The following is a 26010-nucleotide window of genomic DNA, read 5'->3' as shown; positions in this document are numbered from 1 at the left end:
AAAAACCAGACTAAAAACATGCTGTGATTATTAGTGAGTTCTATTTTGACAATATTAGATGCTATGCAGAGACCGACAATTTCAAAACTAATGCTGATTTAGAAGACCATGAAAGAGGTTCCCAGGGGGGGAAAAATACTGCTGCCAAGAAAAGGAAAAATTAAGATTTAAGACTGAATGGGAAAAGTTGTGCCAGAAAGTTATGGAATGTAAATAATAAAATTATGAAATCTGGAGTTGCTATTTGAAAGAAGGCAGGAAAAGAGATTAAATACTTAAAATGAACACTGCAAAATTTGGTTAAGTGGAAGGGAAATTTATATAAATGTCCAAGAATATGCTAGAGCATGAGATATGTAAATCTCCCTATAGAACAAAGGGAGTAAAATATGTTTTATTATCTTCCTAACCTCAATCTATTGTCTTGAAAAATATATGTTATTGATAAGCAGACCAGCTCAAAAAGTATGGTTTATCACAGTTCTCTGCTCCTGTTAGAGAACAGAGAAACTAAGAGTTCTGTGTCTGGAGGGCAATATTACCTGACATTATGAAGGATTTTCGAATTTAAAAAAACTAAAATGCACAAGACAAAATAAGGAACCTCATTAAAAAATACATTCTGGCAGCACTAGTTTCTCTTATTGCTGTGAACCAGGTGAAACAAAATCTCATTTTAATTTAAAACGTTAAAACACTCTTCATTCACTTGGATTACATTGCATTTCTGCAGATTTATAAGTATTATTCTCCTCCAATATCAAAATAGGTGTTTAGAGAATTCTTAAACTTAGTAGGCGAAGGTCTCCCCTCTCTCTCTCTCTCTCTCTCTCTCTCTGTCTCTCTCTCTCTCTCTATTGGAATGAAGAATTCTTTCTATTCATTAACCAAAACAAATAACCACTCTAGCACTTCCTCATCTCCAACTAAGTTCCTATTGCTTCCTGTTTCTAGATTAGTAAAGCCAAACAGTGTTGGGAATTGAAGATGCTCTATTCAACATTGTGAAATTCCAACTATCTTTTGTTAAAGTTGGCACAGAAACCTCAAAAAATGCAAAGAACAGATGAGTGGAAAATATGCCAACATAAAAAATAATGCCTTCGCTAGTTTCAAAATGACAAACATATTCTTAATATAAAAAATTTGCTCACCAAATTTGGTTAGTCTTTAGAGTCTCAAGACCTTTTCTCAAATTAATGTTAAACAGCTACTCATATGTTTGTTTTTAAAGTACACTATATATTAGAATCCTTGCTTTATGTCAAGGATGCCATTTTCTAACAGGACAGATATCTAATTTAGAGTATCTTCTGAAATTTAAGATATAAGGTAAGATTTCTATTGATGTGTTAATGTTATTAACTACCGTCAAAGTTTTAAGATAAGTAATTTTTTTTCCTATGGCACAAAACTAATCACAAATATGCCCCAAATTATAACTCTCAACTGCCATATATTCTCCAATGCAACCTCATAGTTGGCATTTTAAAACTATGAAGTTGATTTATTACAAATTTCAGATACACACACTAGAAAATTATTTTACTGGGGCCCTTTACAAAAGTATTAATTTTACCAAATCTGAAATACTAGCAGTGTAAAAATCTTAAACTAACTTTAAAGTTAAAAGACAAAAGGCACAGTATTAACACATTTAAAATAACTACTTTTCACAGAACAACATTAAGTGGTGCTTTAGTAATAAGGTGTTACTAACCTAGATTCAAAACTATCTAGAAATGACACAATCAGGAATGAAGCCCTTGATTAGTTATAACTCATCAATTCCTAAGATATTGTTTTCCATAAGAATAAACATAATTATTATAAAATTTAACTCCCAGACCTTAAACATGAACAACTGATGAAAAGTTTCTGAACTTAATTAAAAAGATATAGGAAACCAAAGAAAGGATAGAATTGATGAAAAATGTACTTGTAATAAAGGTTACACTAGAGTTAATTATTACTCTTGGTTCGAAATTTGGTCTCTCAAGTCTTTTACCCCAAATTAATTTCAAAGATTTCACAAGTGATAATATGCTATTTTCATATATAGATTGCTAATATCCAGTTTTTGTCAAAAGGAGGCAACTCTTGTCTATCACAATGTAATACCCACTTTCCAATGTTATCTGTAAATAGTAACAAATCTTGAACCATAAGTTATAGTCAAAATATGTAAAAAGTCCCTAGAGAGAGGTAGTCCCCCTAACGATTACAAATATAAGGAAACAAATTACAAAATTTCACTACTATGATGATAATTTCTTCTTCGTTCAAACCTTGAACAAATGAATTTTTCTTTATGACAGGGAACAAATTGTAAGTAATAGTTCATTTTTAGGCATAAGTAAGTATTTATATGTAATTCTAATATGGTTAGGTTAATACATAAATACTTTAGAAACACAGAACTTCACATTAGTGGAAAAATCCAGGTTTCTCAGAACCATTCTTTAGTTAGGTCTTCAGTATTTCTGATTTCAAATATCTTGGTTAGTTTAGCTGTTTGAACTAGCTTATTCTTACTCCCAGCATACAACATCTGTTGTTCAGGCTTACATCCAACAAGACTGGAGAAAAAAAAAAAAAGAATATGAACTCTTCCATTATCATGTTGATATTTATAAATACACACAATGTCATTCAGGTAATTCATCTTTTTTTTCAAGTTTTAAAACTTTTTATTTGCATATTTAAAAAATTATACATTCCAATAATTAAAATCATTTAAACAAAAAAAAAATGACACTCTGATTGAACTGAATTTGACAGCCTGCAGGACACCTTGGACCAGCTTGGTTTTTACTCTAGATTTCACTATCATCCCACCCAGTTTCTGCCTTCACCTACATACAAGTTATTTTCCTTCCCTGCCAGCCAGACAGGCAGGTGGGAGAGGCAGCACAGTAATTTAAATTTGATCCAACCTCGTTGCCTCTTACAAAGTTGAACAGCTAAAAGAAGTAAAATAAGAAGGCAATGCTTGTGGAATACACAGTGCCCATTGACTATGCATGGCTCATTACAGTTCTCCTGCTTGCTTCTCCTGTTCAATCATTTCTTTTGATGGCAGTGGATTTTTCTCTTGCGTTTTGTCTTCTTCAGTTTTGACTTATCAAATCTCTCAATCTCAGCCATATTGAGTTTGTCAGACATGGTTGCAGAGGAAGCTGAGCAAGGCGGTGAGAACGAGTGAGTCCAATCTGCTCAGTGGCAGTTGCAGAGTCAGATAGTTCATCTTTAAGTTCATCCCATGAAATGCCCTCAAGCTCCTCATCCAGTACAACCAAGCATTTATCCTCATCAATCTTCATTATAAGGAGAGTATTATTTGTTTCTTTGTAAAAAAAAAAAAAACAAAAAAAGCTTTCTCAGTTTTTCCACTAAATCTTTAGCAACATCACAAACCACCAGAGACTCATGGACATGGATAATAAACTAATGGTTACCAGAGAGTAGGGGAGAATGGGGGAGGTAGATAAGGTAAATGGGTCAAATATGTAGTGAGAGAAAGAAATCTAACTATGGGTGGTGAACACACAATGCAATATATATATATATGCCTTACTGTTGAATTGTACTCCTGAAACTTACTGGATTTCGTTAACCAATGTCACCATAATAAAAATAAAAATTTTAAAAATAGGTACTCAGTGTCACTAAACATCAGAGAAATGCAAATTAAAACCACAATGAGATATCACCTCATACCTGTCAGTATGGCTATCATCAATAAATCATAGAAGAACAAGTGTCAGCGAGGATGTGGAGAAAAGGGAGCCCTCATGCACTGCTGGTGGGATTGCAATTGGTACAGCCACTATGGAAAACAGTACTGCTGTTCCTCAAAAAATTAAAAATAGAACTACCATATGACTTCTAGTTATGTATCTGAAGAAATCCAAAACACTAATTCGAGAAGATATATATACTCTTATGTTTATTGTAGCATTTATTTACAATAGCCAATATACAGAAGCAACCTAAGTACTTATCAATAGATGACTGGGTAAAGAAGTTGTACATATATACTGTGGAATATTAGTTGGCCATAAAAAGAAATGAAATCTTACCATTTGCAATGACATTGTTGGACCTAGAGCGTATTATGCTAAGTGATGTAAGTCAGACAGAAAAAGACAAATACTATATGATTTCACTTATAGGTGGAATCCGAAGAACTAAATAAACTAACAAACAAAATGAAACAGACTCATAGATACAGAGAATAAACTGGTGATTACCAGTTGAGAGGGGGTTTGGGGGGCAAAGTGCAAATGGGTAGTTACAAAATAGTCATGGGGATGTGAAGTACAGCATAGGGAATATCGTCCATAATATTGTAACAACTATGTGTGGTGCCAGGTAAGTAGTAGATTAATGGGGGGATGAGAGTCATTTCTTAAATTATATAAATTTCTAACCACTATGCTGTACACCTGAAACTAATATAATATATAGAATGTAGCTGTAATTAAAATTTTTTAAGAAAAAAATCCAAGATTTTGCTATTTCCAGTACCTTATTCATGCCACACACACACACACACACACACACACAGTGGCAAGCTTCCCTTTCCCTGATAAGATACCAATTAAAAACTTCAAGGATTAAAAAAAAAAACAAGATCCATGGACACGCTGAAAAATTCAATGTAAAGGAGTAGTATGGGTTAAGATAGGAATAGGATATTATATGATAGAAAATGTGAGAGTGCTTCCTGAGTAGTAAGAAAATAAATGTATTTTGTGTGGCTGTGCATGTGTGTGTGTACTAGTAGTGATGTTTAATGTATTACTCTGGGATATGACAAAAAGTTTGAAAGTTGAAGAACCTGAGGCTTTATGTCTGGATGCTACTGTCCACTAGACTCCAGGGTTGTCACTTGAATCTCCTAACCAGCATTTGCTACCTGTTCTCCACTTTGGACTAATCATCCTCTTTACTCAGACATCTTCTGACTGAGCCTGACTTTTAAAAAATACAGCCCCAATGCCATAGTTTTTTTTTGTTTTCAGAGATGATCAAAAGCCTATATATAATACCTATCAAATGCTCCCTGTAGTCAAGAGGAAAATGTTTGAATTTAAGGCAATTTTTTCTCCCACCTTCTCATGTGCAAAAGTTAGATTCATTTTATAAAACAAAAGAATTTATATTTCCTATTTTATACTATTCTAGAATATTCACTTTTTAAAAACGTGCTTTAATGTTGATCATTACTAATAGATAGTATGCTTGGCTTACAGAAAGAAATAGGTTTATTAAGTGACTAGTTTAAAAAAATAACAAAATATAATTGGATCAAGAAGTACAAGAAAAATTAATCTCAACAAAGTATGTCCTAGACTCAGTCTCTGAGCAATTGCCCGGTAGTCTATAATTATGAATAAAATACCCTTTGAAAAGACCTCATCAGAATCTGAGACAAATGAGAACAATAGGGTAGGTATTACAAAAGAATGGTTTTTCTCAGATAATTGTTTTTAATAAAATGGTAAAAGTGTAGAAAACACCAGGCAACTATAATTAGTATAATAATCTATTGTTCTAAAGGAATATGTATCCTGTTGTCTCTTCTTTTCGGAAATTAACAAAAAAAAATGGAGTAAAGTATGGATGGAGACATTTGAAGTATAGTCACACATTGAACTGTAGAGGCCATTCATTAATTTCTCCTTATAGAAGAATAAGATAAATAATGAGAGTGGAAACTGTGCTGTATGCACTCTACTTTTAGTGAGAAGCCCAGAGACATATGACTGTATATGTTTTCTATTTATTTGCTTAGGTACAATTGTATTCAGAGACAAAGCATCTCCTCTACACTGTTGAATTCTATTGTCAGTTATAAATGTGCTATCATTATTCTCTTTAGCTGAGAGAAATTCCAGGAAGATCTTAATTTCATCCAAACTTGACAGAGACATGTTTTCAAAACGGGGCCTAAAAAAATTCAAGACAACTGAATGAAAAGATCATTTTCATCTTCAATTTCCAGATAAAAAATAAGAATAGGGAAAAATCAAACCATCTCCACTGGTCAAGGCTGTGGCGATAAGGAATACCTTTGTCCAGGAGTACACACCCTGGCCGCTCTGGATCAGAGGACAGCCAGACCTTTCCCTGGTACCTATAAAAGTGTGCCCTTGCTCGAGAGAGACTGCCACTACACGCTGGGCCTAGTGGCCTGACATGAGAGCTATGCCAAGCGAGCTTCAAGAAGAGGTCCTTGCCTCCTGGGCTACACTTTTTTCTTCTCACCTGAAGCTGTGGATCCTCAAACGGTTAGGTCCCAACAATCCTGATTCAAGTATAAATTTGGCAGTAGAGTCCAGCAGTTAATAGCACAGGCTCTGAAGTAGAATCACATAAGTTCATGTCCTCTGCTATCTATAGCTGTGAGGCCTTGGCGAATCCGTTAACTTCTCTGAGCCTCAATTTATTCATCTATAAAATGGGAGTGAACATAGTTCCTACCTCAAAAGGCTGTGATGAGAATCGAATAATTAAATGCAGGTAAAGTTCATAGCCTGGAACATTTAAATACTAGCTATTTTTATAGTTATCATCAACTAGTGGGAATATTCATCTCTCTTATTTCAGTCTAATAGGAGTTTGGGAACTATATTAAGCAAGAACTAAGTGATCATCTCTAGAAAAGAAGTTTAGACTTTTAAAGTAAACCAATTGTTGTTTTTCCATAATAGCAGAATCTTCTCTGCCCCCTTCCATTAGATGACTCCTGTTACTCAACACACACTCACACACAATACATACTCCTCCAGGCACACATATACATTCACCTGGTGAGACACTTAAATTAATTTTAACTTGTCTTGCTATGAGGACCTTAAGATGAGGGGAGGTGTGTGTGTGTGTGTGTGTGTGTGTGTGTGTGTGTGTGTGTGTGTTTGCTGGAGTCTTTCTTTGCCAAAGTCAAATAGATGGATCTTTGCTTTAAGAGAGTCCTTTGAGCTTCTCCATCCCTAATTTTGTTTGATTCCTCTCTAAACCTTATCTGCCAAATGGCATTTCATCTTCTACTTTGAACACTCCCAGAGTGAGCTCAGTATGCTCTGAGGCCACCACATTTATCTTCAGCAAATTCTTTCTACTTACAATTTCTTTTTTATTTTGGTCTGAAATCTGCTTCCTTCTAGCTACATCTACATCCTAGTTCAGCATCCTCAGGAGCCTTAATAGCAGAGAGTAAAATAAAGCCATTTATATCATGAACATCAGTAAGGAAGATCCTATTCTTTCCAAAGGAAAGGATCTTGTACTTCTGCATCTCCATTTACAGTCTTTTGAGATGACTGAGTGTCTTGGATTGCATGGATTTATCTTGGAGTTAAATACCAGCTGCCATAGGCAGTTCATCTCCCACCTCCAGGAGCAATTTTCCACCTTTCTTTTCTCTGACTACTCTAGGCCCAGCTTGGGCACATATATCCTCCACCTCACCTGACCTGACAGACATTTGGTTTTAATTGGGATCTCCTCAGGAGCATAGGTTGCCCTGATTCACCTTGGGGCATAAATACTGGCAGCTGAAAGCCTGGACACCCAGACTCTGTGAGAAGCAGCAGTATCATTTCTCCTTCCTCAACCCTCACATACAGTTTAAACAGAATCATTTAAGTCTCATAAACTATCAGAAGTCAGGACATTGTTTTCTTTCAACATAGATCGAAAAAGATGAGGTAGGAAAATAAAGTTAATCAGCCAAAGATGTTGTTGGAGATGCTATTGGAGGGACTCCAGGTATCCTCTGAACTGGACTTCTAGGGGATGGTGTGTTGAGGCCAGTACTCTGAGAAGGTTGTCATGTTCCCCAGGCTGACCCACACATATCTCTTTAGTTACAATCTCATAATGTGCAGGTGATTTGGTTTAAGACCATCAATGATCATTTACCTTTCACTACAAGCAAGTCCTAAAGTTGACAGACTGCTGAGGAGGGGAGTACAAGTGTGTGTACATGTGTGTGTGTTTTGGGGTAGAAGGTGTCATTTGAACCCACGAATGGCTGTACCACATGTACATTATGTTACAAATTTCCTTCAAAATTTATTTTCTTTTGATCTCTGTATTGGTTGTATATAACTTACTTATTTCACAATCTTAAAAATTTTAAGGTCACTTTAGATGCTTAGAAGTATATGTTATCTTAGGTTTTCCTATCAATTATTTAGTTAATACAGTGATAGAACAGAACATTGGAAATTGCACAGTATCGGTTCTTGTCTGCCCTAGGAAGACTTGATAACTGAGTGTTAAATGCCTTTTTCCATCTCTATCTGCTGCAGAAAGGGAACAAGCTTTTATGTAGTTATCCAATTTTAAACATAATTTCTGGTTCAATAAAATGCTGTTCAAAAAAAACATCAATTTTGTTTTCTAAATTAAAAAAAGGGATGGAATATGGGATTCAGGTTTATTAAACCCTAATTATGTGCCAGATATTTTACTTATATTAATGGTAAAATTCTGAGGAAGAGTTTCATTTGTCTAGTAAAAACAACGGATCATTTACTTTAATGTGCTAAAAAAAGGAAATATATTATCAAACCTGGATTGTACTTAAAATCAGTTTATACTACAATTTCCCAGAGTCTATTTTGATGAGCACTAGTATTTTTAAAACTTTTTATTTTGAATTAATTTTAGATTTACAGAACAATTGCAAAGTGTAGAGAGTTCCATACATTGTTCACTCAGTTTCCCCTGAGGTGAGCATTTTATATAACCATGGAAAAATTTTATCAAAACTAAGAAATAAACACTGGTATTAACTAAACTCCAGACTTTACTTGGATTTCACCAGTTTTTCCACTAATGTCCTTTTCCTAGAATTGGAGTTCCAGGCTTCATTCCAGAATATCACATTGTATTTATTCATCGAGTTTCTTTAGTCTCCTCCAACCTATTATAATTTCTAAGTCTTTCATTGCCTTTCATGACCTCGACACAGATGAACACTAGTTTTACTGAGTCTTCCTTCTGTGGGGAAAAAAAAAAAGAATTATGTGTTCACTTAAGTTTAAAATGTTAAATAAAACAAAGACTTCTTAGACACTTAGAAGAGTATGCTAGTGTATTTTATGAATACTCAAGAGAGGTCTGTAATAACCAAACATTTGGCCACAGAGGCCACTATTCACAGAGCCTATCTGAGAAATCCATAGGGAAATTCTGGTTTATATGATTTGTATTACAATTATCTCCTACCTGTTCTTCCTATCTCTAGTTCTATGCATCTTCCTTCCATTCTTCAGTCACTACTAGAGTGAGTTTTCCAAACTGCAAAATTGCTCCAAAATCTTTCTTCAGTCTACCCTTAGTTACAGGACTTAAACTCACACTCTTTAGTATGCATTCTAAGCCCACCACAACCTAGTTCTTGCCTACCTTCCCAGCTGCAGCTGTCTCTTCCCCTTCAGTCTTCTTTAAACTCTGATCTAGCCACACTAGGTGCTCCAATATCCCTCAAACCTGTCTCTTAGCTTTCGACATTTTCACTCTACCTTTCACAACTTCCTTGTCTATCAAAACCCATCTCATCCTTCTAGTCCAGTACAGATGCTACCTCCTTTCTGAAGTCTTCCTCCTTCATTCATTCCCCCAAGCCTAAGATTACAATGAATCATTCTTCTCCTGGGTTCTCATAATCATAGTATCTACTTACACCACCCACAGCACTCATTTTATTTGGCCTCCTATTAGAGTTAGCTGAAGGTTTGTGCCCCACTTCAAGCCATGAGCTGCTTGATGATGAGAAATGGACCCTATTTGCCATTATTAGCCTAACTGCTCATCTTTTGCCTTGAACAAAATAGGGGCTCATTAAATGCTTGACAAATGAATGAATAAAAGTCTGTAGCACTTTACACTTTATAAGTCTCTCATTTGAGTCTCACAATAATTTAATGAAGAAGGTGTTATAATTATCCCCAGGTTATAATTAAGGAAACAGAGGCATAGATTGGTTAATTGACTTGCCCATATGTCACATAGCTAATCAAGTGATATTTACTGATCCCAGTTCGTAATTATTCTTTTAAACCTCACTACATGGCCTTCTTGAGGAAGTAAGCAAGTGGACATCAAATATTAAGCATCCCCCCCCAAAAAAAACTTAAGCATCCAGAGGTTGCTGAAAACTGGAAGATGGGGGACCTGGGAATAAAGAAGAATAAAGAAGTATTTCTATTGGAATTAGGTAAGAGTGGAATATTTTGTGGACAAACACACCCTGACCTGAGGAAGGCAATAGGAAGATAAAAGGATCAGAAAAGGCTTCGAGGCAGGGAGGAGTTGGTGGCAACCAGAAGGAGATAGCTACTGGTTGTCAAAGATCAGGGAAGCTGGGAAGAGCTGTGTCAAGCTGGAAATATGTTCAGAGACAGTGAGGAAGCCAACACTCTTTGATTGCCTAAAATTGGCTGTACAGAAATGGATGGCAATGGAGACGTTTGCTGCTGGGAAGAGAATATACTTTAAATTTAATGAGGACAACTCTAGAAGCCCTGCTGATTCCTGATTGATAAGTACTAAGGCGCCTCACTTAACTTGCAGGCACAGCTGTCTGCATTGAACATTGGTGGGTACTGGGCAGCAGCTCAGCCCATAGTGAAACAGTTTCTGCCTTTTGCCTGTTGAAGATTTCACCTCCTGGACAGCAAATAGGAGAAGGAGCCAGTACACAGCCCTGCAACCCCCTGAAAGGTTATTTTGTCCAAGGCGAATATTGCCTATTGAATTCTCACCAGCCTGATTAGAAAGGATTATTCCGAAGGTCTGTGAAGTATCTAGTAACCAATCTTCCTGAGTTATTTTTGAATAGCTATTGAATGGATAATTTCCATACCCATTATCAAAATGATATGCTGGAGGTGAAATTTAGCTGCATTGTATTTGATCAGTAATTGCAGAAATGTTTCCCTCAGATTTAATGCCTTATTGGCAGCAGGTCTCCCTTACAGGCACAAAAGACTTTGGGATACTTTTTGGTTGACACGAATGCTTTATTATTGTAATATTTTTGTTGCAGTGGGGTGTGTGGGGGGGAAACGAGATTTATTTGGGCATCTGAACTGAAAGTTTTTTTTTTTTTTTTGCTCCCCCGAGAGCACCATTTGGCAACATAGAGTTTTCTACAAGCAACAGCAAGTGAATAAAGTCTCTCCCCGTAGCCCAATCCTCAGTGCTCTGGAGCAAGAGCAGCCCCCGAGGCTCCCCATGGACAGCAAATCCAATGACAACAGCCAGTCGTGCAGGTCCCTGTCACTAGAAATAAATGGAAAAGGAGATGAAGGTTGAGATATTTGATTATGGAAAGGGAACTCGAGTCCTGAGGTACACTTCATGTGCCTCTGCATTGCAAAACTCAGATCAGCTTCTGCCAATAGAAATATAATGCAAGCCACATACGTAATTTTAATTATTCCAGTGGCCCCATTAAAAAAGTGAAAGGAAACAGCCGAAATTAACTTTAATAACATATTTTATTTAACCAAATATATTCAAAATATTATCATTTCAATATAAAATCAATATAAAATTATTAACAGAATAATTTATATACTTTTCCATACTAACTCTTTGAAATCAGATGTGTATTTTATTTACCCTTATGGCACATCTCAATTCAAATTGGCCACATTTCAAGTGCTCTATAACCACATGTGGCTCGTTAGTGGCCACTGTATTGAACAGAGCAGGTCTAGCTTGAGCTACCTACCAGAGATTGCAGCTTCCAATTAGTCCCTGATTTGAACTTGTCCTATGGTTTGCTCTGCCCTTAGACCAGGGAAAAGCTCAGATTGCTCTCATTTTTTATATGGAACCCTGTCCACATTCGATCCTGTAGTGTTATGCAGACCCTGCCAAGGCTGTCAGATTAAAAAATCAAAATCATCTGCTGACAGTCAGGGCAAGTAACATTGCACGATAATGATTTATGCAAAGAAAGAAAAAAGCAGCCTTCCACATCAGTTTCAGAAGGAAAAGAAAGTAGAAATTCAGCCAGCTTCCAAGTGATTCAAGTGCATTAAAACCCAGCAAGACATCTTAGCCCTGATCACCTTTCAGCACTAGACACTTCACCTTGGCTAGGCTGGGCTTTCCAATAGTAATTTTGGAAACAAACCCCAGTAGACCTAAACAAAATACCTCATTGGGTTGGGTTTATACTGCCATAATAGAATTATGAAATAAATATTGTTGAAAATTGACAAGGCCAAATTTATTTCTTTTGATTGCAGGACTTTTTAGTTGCAGAATGATAATGTCATTTTAATTTTCTTTGTTGGGATGGGTTTGGACCCATAGATGCATATCCTAGGCATACTGAAAGAATATTATTACATGGGGCATTCATGGCCACAGTATAGGCTACTATACTATGTAGTTCGATGGATGTAAACTGATTGGTATTGATATTTCTCTTCTCTCTGGTACTGCAACCTAATCCTATCAGTCTCTAATTGTTTCACATTATGAGATTTATCCCTTTCATAATACAATTTAATTACTGGAAGACAAAGTAATTTACATGCTACTATGTTTCTCTAGCCTCCCCACCCAAGCCTAGCATAGTGTGGAGGATTTGATGCCATTAATGCTTATCTACTTGACTTGATACCAAGTCATCTAACAACCTACCTCTGAAAAAGCTACGATTATTCTTCTGGGATATTGGCAAATTGGTATTAATGCTTATTCCCCTTCCTTAAATGGCCTCATTTAGATATTGGATGTCTTATGATTAAAGCAACTAATGATACTTTCTATACTGTAGAGCAAATGTGAGCAGGTAAAAAACTTTGTCACCTAGTTGATTTCTCTACTTGGCATTAAGAACTGTTTGCAGATCTTTTCCACTGAATCAATTGAAAGAGCTGGGGGTTTGGGCATTCTCTATAATGTTTCAGTCTCTTTTCAGTTCATCAGGCATTTTGTTGAATGCCTACCATGTGGTAAGCCTGGACAATGGTTTCAAAGAGCTTGGCCTGTATAGTCAGCAGTGTCTATTGGGAATATTTTAGAATATTGTATTACATTTTTTCTTAGAAAAATAAATGGAAATTCAGAAAAACAAAAGGATTAATATTAATGACAAGAAACATCATCTCGAACTTGAGACAAACATGGAAGTCACTGAATATGCTGTAACATGGCAAATAGTTAGCTCCATTTGGATTCTCATTTGGCTTAAGGCATTTATGTCTCCAGTTGTGAACAAAAAGATTACAATTTGGGAGCATAAGATTATGAAAATGTATTTTTGAAAATCGTAATTAGAAAGTAAGGTATAATTGGGGATTTCTACACTACTTTTTAGCTCTGGGAATCAAGTCCCTCCCATGTCCCCAATAACATGTGAGTCTACTGTCTGACTCTTATATATTGGATTTTTGCACACATTTTCAGGATTGCTTTCTGTAGGAATGCGGGAACTACTTGCATAATGTTTGGAGTCATCAGCCTTAAGATGAAAATTAAACCTTCAACTAGCTATAGCTATTTCCTAAATGTCTTGCTTGGTTGGTGGTCTTGTCATCAGCTTATTCAGCCAAGTTTCTTGTTTGACAAAAATATATAAAGATAATTCATTGCTAAGATTAATCACTAGGAAAAATTCCATTTTTGAAAATTATACTTTCATAATTTCTATTATTTTTCATTGTATACCACTCAGGATTGAAATGGACAGAGGATTAAGTGAAGTAATAAAGTTAATTAAAATAAAAGAGTAAATGAAAGGCTGACATGAAGAACAGCTTTTCCATAATGACTCCTAATATTCGAACATGTATTTTATGTTCTGGTTTTGACTGAAAGTGGCCTAATATGTTGAGAGGCAAAAGAAAATTATTAAACCATAAAAATTCTCTTTTAAAAATGGAAGCTATCCAATTTGCTTGGCTAAAAGACATAGCTTCCAGGCACTTCCATCTCTTTGGAAATTAGTCCCAGAAGGTGACTTATTATATTCCTACCTTGGACTGGGAAAGATTTTTTAGTATATACTGGGTGTCACCAGCCTCATAATCTTGGAATTTATGTAAAATAACATACCTATGAACTTTACAAATCAAATAAATGAATTTAAGACATAATTTAGACTCTGCTTTATTGAAAGAAACAAATGAGAATGGATACTTTTATTTTAAATAATACCTCTTCCGCATACATAAACAGACTGCTCTCCTCTTATGTCAACATCTAGATCAAGGATCAGTTCATATATAATAAAAGTATTTGTGTTCTATTGAGGACTTTCAAAAATTGGATTTTATTTCCCCTTTTCTGTTGTGAAACTCACTAAATGTTGCAAAAATAAAAAACAATATAGTCGTCATTGCTACTGTTGTAATCACAGTTGTGATGCTGAGGTCCATTAGTTAAGATGTACGTTAAGAGAAATCAGGTCATAGCCTATTGGGATGGCTTCCTGCTTTTCTTCAGAAAGGCAGTACCTAGAGTTGTGCTTCTCTCAAGGTTGGTACTAGACTTATAGAGGTGACGACTTTGTAAGTTATATAAATGTCTAACCACTGTGTTGTATACCTGAAATTAATATAATATTGTATGTCAGCTGTAACTAAAAAATAATATTTAAAAAATGTGCATATGACTCACTCAGGGATCTTGTTAAAATGCATATTCTGATTCTGTGGGTCTGGGATGAGGTCTGAGATTGAAATTTCTTACAAGCTCCCAAGTGATATTGATGCTGCTGGTCCACAGCCCACACTTTGAGTAGCAAGGGGCCTAGAATATAGGCTATGTTTATGCATTCAGGAATGCATGTTGTTTCCTTTACAGGATGCAGGATTCACTTAGGAAATGAATGTGTTTGTCTCTCTATCTAAATATTTATGTGAAGAGTGTTCGTCTTTGTGAACATATTTTTTTAACATAATTTAAACTGAAAATATTTTACCTCATTTCATGAAATGTAATAGAGCTCCACGACAGAATAGTTTGCTATTTCATAACTCACTTTGTGTCCCTGAAAATATAGCAGTTATATTCGGTAACAGCCTAGTATCGCATCCTTAAGCAGGAAAGCAGGGGTTAGTTTTGTCCTCTGACCCCACATGTCTGTCTTTAGTCACTCACCTCTGGCTAGACCTCCTGAATGCCAAAACAAAGCCAATTCATCAGTTGTTTGATCAAAATTAAGTCAAGAAATCAGTTTACATTCACCATTGACTTGTCCTGCCACTAAAGCTAAGAGGGCATAGAAATGCTGTGCATGAAACACTTCAAACAGGCATTCAAAGAAAACACTTTTCAATTGGTCATGGATCTAATATAACCCAAGTTAAATCAACAAACAAGTTTCTTTTCAACAGAAAAAGGGAACAGGGAATGGAAGACAGAATCTATACATAGCATTTTGAAGCAACTTGGTCTCTGAATCCTGAAAACAGATTTTATTTTGCCTGGGAATAAGGGACCTGATCAGGAGTAAACAGAACAAGTAAGTTATTCTACCAAATTCAGCTCGCCAAGCAATTACCAAGCACCTTTTGCATGCATGTTTTGGGTGCTAAGGAGACCAAAAACAATAAGGGTCAGATTCTTCTCTCAAGACCTCATGGGCAGGTACACAAATAATTCATGCAAGATCTAGTAAGTTATGGGACAGGAAGAAAATGCCAAGCAAATGCCATCAAGATTTAGAGGAAGGAGAGATCATATCCTATCAGGGGCATCAAAAAAGGCTTTGTGGATAAAGTGATATTTGAGATGAGCATTGTAGGATGGGTAAAAATTTCTACCCATGGAAGGGGGGCATCCAGGAGAAGCAAAGAAAGGCATAAAATCAAGAAAGTGAAGAGTATATTCATGGGACTCTGGTCTGGCTGGAAAGTAGGACATGCTTACTGCACAAGTAGATAAAAGGACAGATAAAGCCAGGCAAGTGGTTAGAAGCCAAATTGTAGAAGACCCTAAACAAAACCATTTGACCACAAAGGCTCTCATTATTAAAAGGCTATATGATGGCTTATATGATTCTTAAATTATACTCACACAAAATATCTTAATCTCTACTAAAATATCACCAAGCTTTGACATAATGCTATAAATAGGCTATGTCAGTTTTGTATATAAAATTTTAAAACTTAAGTATCACCCTTCTAGTTTTTAAGGCATACCGTAAAGTGTGTTAAGAACAGTGTGTTACTGACTCCGAACAGACCAATAGTCCAGTGGATCAGAATTGAACACTCTTAGTCACACACACACTTTCAGATATATATTGCTACTTAACAGACTACACTAGCCTCCCTCAGTCTATGCTCCACAGAGTAGCCAGAGTGATTACTTTAAAACTGTAAGTCACATTATGCCATTTATGTGCTCAAAATCCTACAATAGCTTCTGAACATACTCCAAATAAAATCCAAAGTCCTGGCATGCCCTAGAAGGCCTTCCATATTCTGGTACTTGTTACCTCTCTAACCTTATCTTTGAACACATTCTCCTTTGCTCACTTAGCTCCAGTCACCTCTTTGCTGATCCTTTTAACATACCTACTTCAGGCAACTTGCCACTTCCTAGTCCTAAACTACAATCCCCCCATGTAACCCCCATAGCTCAATTCAGGTCTTTACTCAAATGTCACTGCTTCAGAGAGGCTTTCCCTGACCACCGATCTCCAAGTTTTCCTCTAGCCCAAGCCACTTGTGATTCCCTTGGATTATAAGCAGGTTACCAGTTTCCATTGGACAGAGTCCCAGATAGCTACTTTCGGTAAGCACCTGGCATTCAGTCCCACTCTTCCATGAGGACCCCTTCTAGTAATCCTACTGAGTACCAAAAACATAGCCAGCTTTGTACTTGTTCCTTGCCAATGACCCACTGCATATATTTCCACAGTAAGAAAGACAAAAGGTCTAGGGAGAAGCCAGTGTTGGTAAGAAGTTCTACTAGATAAATCATCTCTCTTGCCTCCAAATATCCAAGTGGTTGAAAATAAATAACACTACCTGCCACAGCCTATACCTAATACTGCACTCATCACTGGGTGGTCCCAAACACATCCTGTAGTAGCAAAGAGACCTGTTACAGACTGAATGCTTGTATCTCTTAAACTTCATATGTTGAAATCCTACCATCTCCCTAAAGGGATGGTATTAAGAGGTGGAAACTTTGAGAGGTAATTAGGTCTTGAGGGCAGAGCCTTCATGAATGACATTAGTACCCTTATAAAAGAGACCCCAGAGAAGTATTTGTAGGCAAACTGCTGCCATTAAAGGTAGAAAGTGGCAAGAAATGTATTACTTTTCCATGATGAGAAGGGAAACTATTCTTCTATCTTGATTCAATGTAGCTGGGCTTACCTGAACCTTCTTTCCATCAATGGTAGACTTTAGCTCAGCACTTACAAAGGTAATGTTTTTATGACAAATGACTCTTATCTACATATGTTATGAAGATTTGATCATTAAAGTATTTATGAGATTCTTTGAAGCTGTTTCTACATCTTTCTTACCCACTTCCCCCCAACCCCCAAAAAAGCAACCAGTTTGTTCAGTTAATTCAGAAGGGGAAAACTCAGACTGGCTATATTTCCGTTCAACATGCCAGGTGCTATTCTAAAAGCTTTACATATATCAGCTCATTTAATTTTCAATTCAAGCCATTGAGTTAGGTCCTGTTATCATATCCATTTCATAAATTAAAAATCCAAGGGTTTGAAAAGTTCTTACTTAATAAAAAACCAGACAAACTGTCCTCTAGCTGTATCCTTCCCACAGGGCAAATAATCTACAGGGTGAAGAGAAAGTGTTCACCCAGAGCCTGACCTCCCTCCACCCTACTTCTAGGCCAAACAGGGAAAACGGGACCCCAGATTTTCCTAATTTATGTCTGGGACCCCAAACAACTCCAAACTCACTTCTGGGGCCTAAGGGGGATTCTTCTTTATGTCCATCCTCTCCAAGGTAAAACAACAATACTGCTAGTGTGAGTACCCCTAGGTCTGAGGAATGACCAAGGGGTGACTGTTGAAGTTTTTTGATAAATTTTGGAAATAAGGGTACTTGCATGTACATGAAGCCTCTGTTGTGAAGGGTGGAACCCAGGGTAGGAAGAGGAGAGGGTCAAGCTATAGGACAGGGGACTAGGTCTCTACATGTGGCCATGTTGTAGCCCAGAATTCAGAGTAGAACAAGAAGTTTAAATTCCAACCCAACCTTCAGATTGTTATAAAGATAAATTTGTCCATATAGGAGGATAGAACATATTTTATTGGCCAATTTGCTAGTTTGTCCCAGTTAAATCTTGTCAAACCCTGTAAATTTTAAGGAAAGGCTTGTGCCCAGATATAGACTAGACACAGTCGAATTCTTCCCAGGGTCACCTCAAATACACCTTCTTCCAGGAATTTCTTCCGAAGGGCATGAACCAGAGCTGTTTTTCCTCTCTCCTCTTGTGCCAGCCTTTTCCTCAGCCTGCCTGGCCACACTGTCTAAGCTCCATCTGTCTTCTCTCATGAGACTGTAAACTAAGAACTAAAACTGGTCCATCTGCTTGCCCCTCAAAGCCCAGCACAGTGTCTTCCCAAAATAAGTGTCTGGAGACGTTTGCTGAATGAAAAGATAAAAAGGGAGAAAACGAGGCTATATTCCTTAGGGAGAAAGGAAAGAATATTTAAAAAAATCAAGAAAATCCTTGACATAAAGACAGGTGAACTGACAAGAGCTTCCCTTTTTGCAATGGAAAATACCCAACACATAAAAAAGTAGAGAGTAGTATAATGAATATCCATGAGCCCTTCTCCAGCTAAAGCAATGAACTCATGGCCAATTTTGTTTCACCTATATCTTCACTCACTCTCTCTACCCCAATCTTGGATTACTTTGAAGTGAGCCTCGAACAAATCATTTCAACTGTAAGTATTTCAGGATGAAAAGCAAGAGTTTGTTTATCAAGAATTTGGTATCACCATGCCCAGCTGAGCAACCACTGGAAAATGACATGAGCTGAGTAGAATTAATTTTGGCAACTGCAGAGGTTTGTGACACAGGGACTCGTGTAAACTGATAACCTGTGTGTGAGCAGAGAAGACAGTTTCTTCTTCTTCCCACTGTGATTCTCAGAGGCAAGGAGCTGGGCCAGCATGGGGCCCATAGCTGTGGCTTCTCATTGAGCTGGTCATTTTTCTTTGCTCGTTGCAAACCCTATATTTACTGATTTTAGACACCTTTGTGCACATCCATGCTGACTTGTCTTAATTCTGTCAAAGCCTTCTCCCTCTCCCCTGGAGCTGTCTGGGAATTCTGGTTCATTGTTACTGGTAGTTTTTTACTTCCTTTGTGCTTAACTTGTTGAAATACAAAAAAGGAGTTGGACAGTGTTAGACAATATGGCCCCCGTCACGCCACATTTTACATTGAAATCATCTTTAAGCACTTTGCTCCTTGACACAGATGGTCTCCATATCCTAGGAGATAGTCTTTTGGCATGAAAATGAAAAAGCTGTGCCCCCTGTGAATCAAGAAACTTGGTGAGTTTATTCTGGCTCAAATCAAATGGACACTTCATTGTCTTGGGGCCTCTTAGTTTTTCCTCCTGTGGGAAGCATTTTTGACTCTTCTATTAAACACTCTTATGAGTTTGCACTCCTCTTTCCTACCTAGTAGTGGGCCCCCATTCACACTAAGGCTCCTCCCCTTTTCTAAGTTCCGAACTGGCTTTCCCTTTTAATATTGCCACATACAGGGTGACCTGCCTGAGTTCACTCCTCGCTTCCGCAGAGTTCTTCTAAGAAAGTCTGTGCTTCTTCCTCCTGTCTACATCTAGTCCATCCTTTCACAGCCTGCTGTTAATTGTTTTGTTCTTGCCCATTTTAGCTATACGACTGTCACCTCTTAGAAATCTCACTTTCTTCTTTAGTGACATTTTTGGTTTCTGCAGTAATTAATACCTCTCTTACAGTAAGAGAAGTAAGCAAATATATAATCGCTCTTTTAGTCTCTTTTCCTGACTTGTTTTATGCTTCACTGACTCTGAGTCTTACATAGCACATATTGTACTCATTCTATTTCCCCCTATTTAGGTCCTAGTAACTCTTTGCTTTCCATCTCTCTCTTATGGATTTTCCATCCCCTGGGCCAAACTGACATCAGCCACTTAATTCTCCTGAAAAAATTTCTTTCCACTTTGTTGATGCAGTCCATACTCTCCTTGGTAGCATATTTCCAATTGTAATGTATCCAGTGACTTCAGAACTAAATATTTAACTGCTGTTTCTTTCCTCCTCACTAATAAGCTCCAGGAGGGCAGGGATGGTACCTGGGTCATAATGGTCCTTGATAAATATTTGTTGAAAAGGAAATAGAATCAAAGAATGAATGAAAATTCTTGAATCAATTTCTTTTGGCATTTTTCTATTTGAAATTTGACCTTGAATTACTCTCTTTTAGTTTTATTTTATTTATTATTACAAATCAAACCAATTGTTCCTTGGGAAAAACTCCTCTTATTCTACAATTCCACATACTTTAAGTCAGACACTTCTTGTTTGTTTTTCAGCTATTATGTTTGTCTGGATACTGCTTCTTCTTATTATTATTTTTTAGTTATTATTATTTATGCCTACAGTACCTGGTCTTCCTAGGTGGTCTCCCATCCAAGTACTAACCAGACCCGATGCTGCTTAGCTTCCAAGATCAGACATCGGGCTTGTTCAGGGTGGCATGACCGTAGACCATGGCTCCCCTGGGTTATGAACCCAGGACCCTCTACACGTAAAGCAGACGTGCTAACCACTACACTATGGAACCACGTTCTGGATACTGCTTCTTAAATTCACAGTTTTAGAGGAACAGTGGATTCTTGTTTTTATGGGGATATTTTTTCATCCGACTTTAATAGCATAATTAATTGGATCAGGTATGCTACAAAGTAAAACACTTTATGTAAATTCACCATTCAATATTAACTACTTTTTAGTAATACCTATAACTCTCTAGGCTCTATTGTTTGGTGCCAGGAAATATCTAATTGTATGTAGGTATGTTAGTGTTATATATATGTGAGTTCCTCTTAAGAATTATGAAAAAGACAAACAAACCCAAGTTTTATGAACCTGAGAATAAACGATGTTTGAATTTCTCTCTTGCTACCTATCATGTTTTAAGATATTAAGTTAAACTTTCCAAGATTAAGAGATTCCAAGAGGAAGAATTCTGGTGATTTCAGAAGCAACTATTTCAAAGGCTTCTTCTTACTAATAAAGACTAAATATAGGTGAATGGAATCCAGCCACTGCATGTTATGTTCAAATGAAATCAGGCTTGAACACAAGGCAAAAAACAGCCAGATCTTAAGACCCAGAACTATCACAGTGTCATTTTCTGTTTCATTTTATTGGTTAAATCAAGTCCCAGCTCCAGCCCCAGCCCAAATGCAAGAAGAGGGAAATACACACAGACTGAATACTTAACTATTGCCTTATCCACCCAGTCTGGTGTCTCAAGAGAATAGAAGTGAGTCCTCTATACTAGCCCCCTGGGTCACTAAGAAAGACAGACTGCAGGCAGCACTAAGCAGAAACTTCAACCATCAGATCAACACTTGCCACTCCACATGCTCCCCCGACTTCACCCTAGGCTCATTGATCAATTCCTCTTGATTTATAAACTCTCAATTCTACATACATATATTGCACGATCATGGGTACTAAGTATTATGCTGTGTTTTGGAAATTCCAGATTGAATAGCAGTGGTTTGCATACTTGAGCATTTCATAGTGCAGCCAACAAAGAAGCGGGGTTAGTATCTATCTTCCCAGCTGACCTCATAAACTAAATCAAAAGCCGGGAGATATTCAGGCTAGATGACAGCCACGATAGCCACTTGACCTAACAGACTGAGCCCTTGGTCACAAAAGGACATCTGATTAGTTTAACAAGGCACAATTTTTATAAGGACATGAGGCCGTTACTAGTCTGTGGTTTTACTATTTAGATCAACATTGTCTAGATTCTGAAACTATAAACTAGTTACCTTTGCCTTGTAGGACCTGGTTCCATTTGCCTCATTTGTAACAAGTGCCAAACAAACATTTATTTTTAAGTCGAATTGAATTATTCAGTGATTTTTTTAATGTCTAAGAAATGCTGTTTACTACACGTGATACTTAGAACACTACTATTAAAAAATACTCAGTAAACTTCTCAAAACACATAGATACATACCTACATATACATATATGAAATAGCTATTAGTCCTACATTGTTTTATTTTGCTTTCAGGCAATTGCACTTTTTAAAGTTTTCAGACACTTCAAGAAGCCAATAGGCACCACTTATACTCTGCGGCTATTCACGTTTAATTCTTCCGGCAGTCATTTTGATAATATCAGACATAATGAAATTGCTTATCAGTAACATGGGTCTAATTCCCCCTATGCAAAATAGTCTATTTTAATTCATTTTTTGAATTCCTGACAAAGCTCTTGAGGCTGTTCTTTCTATAGGGTCATTATTGAAGGAAGCTTATTTTCATGCTAATAAATTCTTATACAAATGGATATCATACAATAACACAGAATCCCAGCTAGTCTTTCTCAACAGTTGTCATGAGGTGTTATCATACTACATGTTACATGAGTGAACAAGAAGCTGGCAGTTTCTGAACTATACTAATGGGAGTTATGAAGATGACTCCTAGATCCCTGATAATCTGTCATTACAACAAGGATTTAGATTAAATAAAATCTTATTAAATCATATATGAATAAACTGAGGGCAGAACTGTTATTATCTCTAATATAAATAAAGTTTGGAGCATTTTTTTTCACTCTTTAAAGTGACATGAGCTTGGTTCATGGAAGAAAGATGAACCCCCAAGGATCCTCAACTAAAAGCATTACTTACAGGAGAAATCTGTCTTCTATTTGAGTTGGAGAAAATCAGCCAAAGAGAGATGCTGAAAGTCCAGGAAATGGAAAGTAAGTTGAAGAAAGGAAAATGGGAAGGGAATGAGTCAAAGCTATCTCCATGGTCTTGATCATTCTTCTTCATAATTGGATCCTTTCTCTTCTCCACACTCTTCCTTTCACATGTGGAGCCTGACAGCCTAAAATTGCAGGGAGAAGAGTGGCAGTACCATTAATAGCTAAAGGGAAGAAATGTCCAGTCTACTCTGTCTTTCAGCATAAAACTTGGAAAATAAAAGCTATTTTTCATAAGATCACCAGAATATCTTAAAGCATCCGAAGAGAAAAAAAGACCAACTGCAAGCTTAAACTTACTGTGAAAGTGTGCTTTATTCCATTTTCCTGTCTTGGTACATCTACATCCTTATAAAGGGATTTATGCTGTACCAACCACTATTCATGTTAGAATCCTTGGCTCAAATAAGTAGAAAAAGATTCAGCCCTAATTCTCTTGCATATTTTTGGTTGTGGTTTAAGTCAACCAGATCTGCGATTCATTAACTGCTTGTCATGTTCGATATATGGATCAGGAATTGATCAACAGTTGGCAAATTTCAATAAAAGGAACTCATTTCTGAAGAAACGAGCTCATTGCCATGCCAACTATCGATCTTCCCTGATGGAGGCTCAGCAGTCAGTCACAAAATGGGCCCTATTAGGCAGGCCCTACTGTCTGTCCATAGGAAATCACCGAGTGCCAACCTCAAGTGAGTTCCTATAAACAACTTAAGGTTCACAGTGGAAAGAAGTGGGCTATACATGTTTGCAGGAAAGACTGCTTCACAATTGCACGGGACACATCCATTCCACTGAGCACTCAAGAATCATGTCATTATAGCTGATATGGAATGCAACATTATTAAAATATAGCATTGCATTCTGCCTTGTGTAGTGCTTCACATATTATAGCCACAGAGAGAGAATGAACAGCTTAATCTATTTACCACTTCATATTTATAAAGTGTAAATGTAAATAAATCTGTTTACTGCGTGTCATTATGTACTCACTTCTTAGGTGTGAGAAAGATTAATAGAGCATTTATCAAAGAGAAATCTAGGTCTGTACTGTGTTATAGAACATAAAGGCCAAGGGTTATTTAAAAAAAGAGAGAGAGAGAGAGAGAATAAAAATCAAATAACTTTTTGAACTTTTTTGAAATTCTGAAAATTCTTTTAAAGTTAAGAAGTTATCTGGCAGTGCCCTTAGCAGTCCCAAGGATCAGCAGTGTTTGGACAGAACAGACCCAGGGACACCCCTTTTCCAGCCTCCAACCACCCTCCAACCTCTTTTCCAGTAGCATCCTTTGGAACCTTCTCAGCCATTCTTGGCCTTGGCAAGCAGCCAACATCATGTTTTGAGCTTAATTCCTTATTGCTGAGCAACCATGAGCTCTCAATTCCATCAAAATTACTCCACTGAGGTGGAGGCCTCCATCAACCACCAGGTCAATCTGCATCTGCGGGCCTCCTACACCTACCTCTCTCTGCACTTCTATTTTGACCTTAATGATGTAGCTCTGGAAGGTGTGGGCCACTTATTCCATGAGTTGGCCAAGGAGAAATGTGAGGGCACGGAGCATCTCTCAAAGATGCAAAACCAGAATGTCAGCTGTGCCCTCTTTCAGGACCCACAGAAGCCTTCCCAGGATGAATGCAGTAAAACTCATGATGCCATGGAAGTCGCCATGGCCCTGGAGAAGAACCTGAACCAGGCCCTTCTGGATCTTCATGCCCTGGGTTCTGCCTGTGCAGACCCCCATCTCTGTGACTTCCTGGAGAGCCACTTCCTAGAAGAGGAGGTTAAACTCATCAAGAAGATGGGCGACCATCTTCTCCGCAGGCTGGCCAGCCCCCAGGCTGGGCAGGGCAAGTATCTCTTTGAAAGGCTCACACTCAAGCATGACTAGGAGCCTTTGGAGCCCAGAGGTCTTTGAGGGGCCCCTCTGTATTCACCTGGTGTTGGCCTTGTGCCTGAGCCTCTTCCTGTAACCACTAGGCAGCCTTCTAATCACCCTGGAGCCCTCTTCCAGGCCTTGGACCAAATTGAAACAAAAAAGCTTTCTGCAGAAAAAAAAAAAAAACTTTTAAGAAGCCATTGGAATATTTGAAAATGTCACAGATTCTAGTTCGAGGAATTCCATTTGCTTTTATAGGAACTAAGACATCTTTAAATATAGAAATTGCATTTCACTATATTGTTACCAAGTAAATAAAGTGCTTTTACTATTTGTTCAACAAATACTTATTTGAGCACCCACAATGTAGAAGGTAAACTCATAACTGCAACTGCTACATGTTGAACATGTTTTTGGAATCAATCTCCCGTATATATTGAGATGAGAGATAAAGTTGTCCTTTTTAAGCCTTGTTCAACAATCTTCAAGCCTTGTAGACATGATTTCTCCCTCTTCAGTCAACTAAACTCAGAAATCATTTCATGATGGTGAGAAAGGCCCACACCCAAAACAGCATTAACTCTCATATATGTGGTGAATTGATTTTTTTTTTTTTTAGGCAAGGCAATCCTTGGTTGACTTCACAGATTGCAAAGACCTTGTCAGCTTACGATCCCTTATTTATTTATTTACTTTTTTACTCCTACAGCACCTGGTCTTCCTAAGTAGTCTACCATCCAAGTACTACCCAGGCCCGACCCTGCTTAGCTTCCAAGATCAGACGGGATTGGACTTGTTCAGGGTGGCATGGCTGTAGACCCATGGTGAATTGATTTTTGACTAGTGTCCCGAAACTATTTATTGGGAAAAGGACAGTCTTTGCAACCAATAGTGGTGAAGAAACTGGATATACACATACAAAAGACTAAAATTGAACCCTTACTTTACACCATATGCAAAAATTAACTCAAAGTGGATCAAAGACCTAAATGTAAGACCTATAACTATAACACTTGGAAGAAATCACTGGAGAAAATCTTCATGCCGTCTGATTTGTCAATGACTTCATGGATGTGATACCAAAAGCATGGGCAAAAAAAGAAATAAATAAATTGGATTTCTTCAAAATTAAGAACT

The 26010-nt window shown here is 37.2% G+C and overlaps 5 pseudogenes; 1 reads left to right on the top strand and 4 right to left on the bottom strand.

Annotated features, from left to right (window-relative positions):
• Positions 1-2427: 2427 nt before the first annotated feature.
• On the bottom strand, positions 2428-3432 carry LOC102889193 (annotated as a pseudogene).
• On the bottom strand, positions 3032-3165 carry LOC107196559 (annotated as a pseudogene).
• A 17196-nt stretch (positions 3433-20628) lies between the features above and the next one.
• LOC112472916 lies at positions 20629-20744 on the bottom strand (annotated as a pseudogene).
• A 3619-nt stretch (positions 20745-24363) lies between these two features.
• LOC102883610 lies at positions 24364-24885 on the top strand (annotated as a pseudogene).
• A 688-nt stretch (positions 24886-25573) lies between these two features.
• LOC112472887 lies at positions 25574-25692 on the bottom strand (annotated as a pseudogene).
• Positions 25693-26010: the final 318 nt, after the last annotated feature.

Source organism: Pteropus alecto, unplaced genomic scaffold (assembly GCF_000325575.1).
Source record: "Pteropus alecto unplaced genomic scaffold, ASM32557v1 scaffold139, whole genome shotgun sequence".
NCBI classification, from domain to species: Eukaryota; Metazoa; Chordata; class Mammalia; order Chiroptera; family Pteropodidae; genus Pteropus; species Pteropus alecto.
The sequence above is the reverse complement of the archived record's forward strand: the minus strand, read 5'-3'. Positions and strand labels throughout refer to the sequence as shown.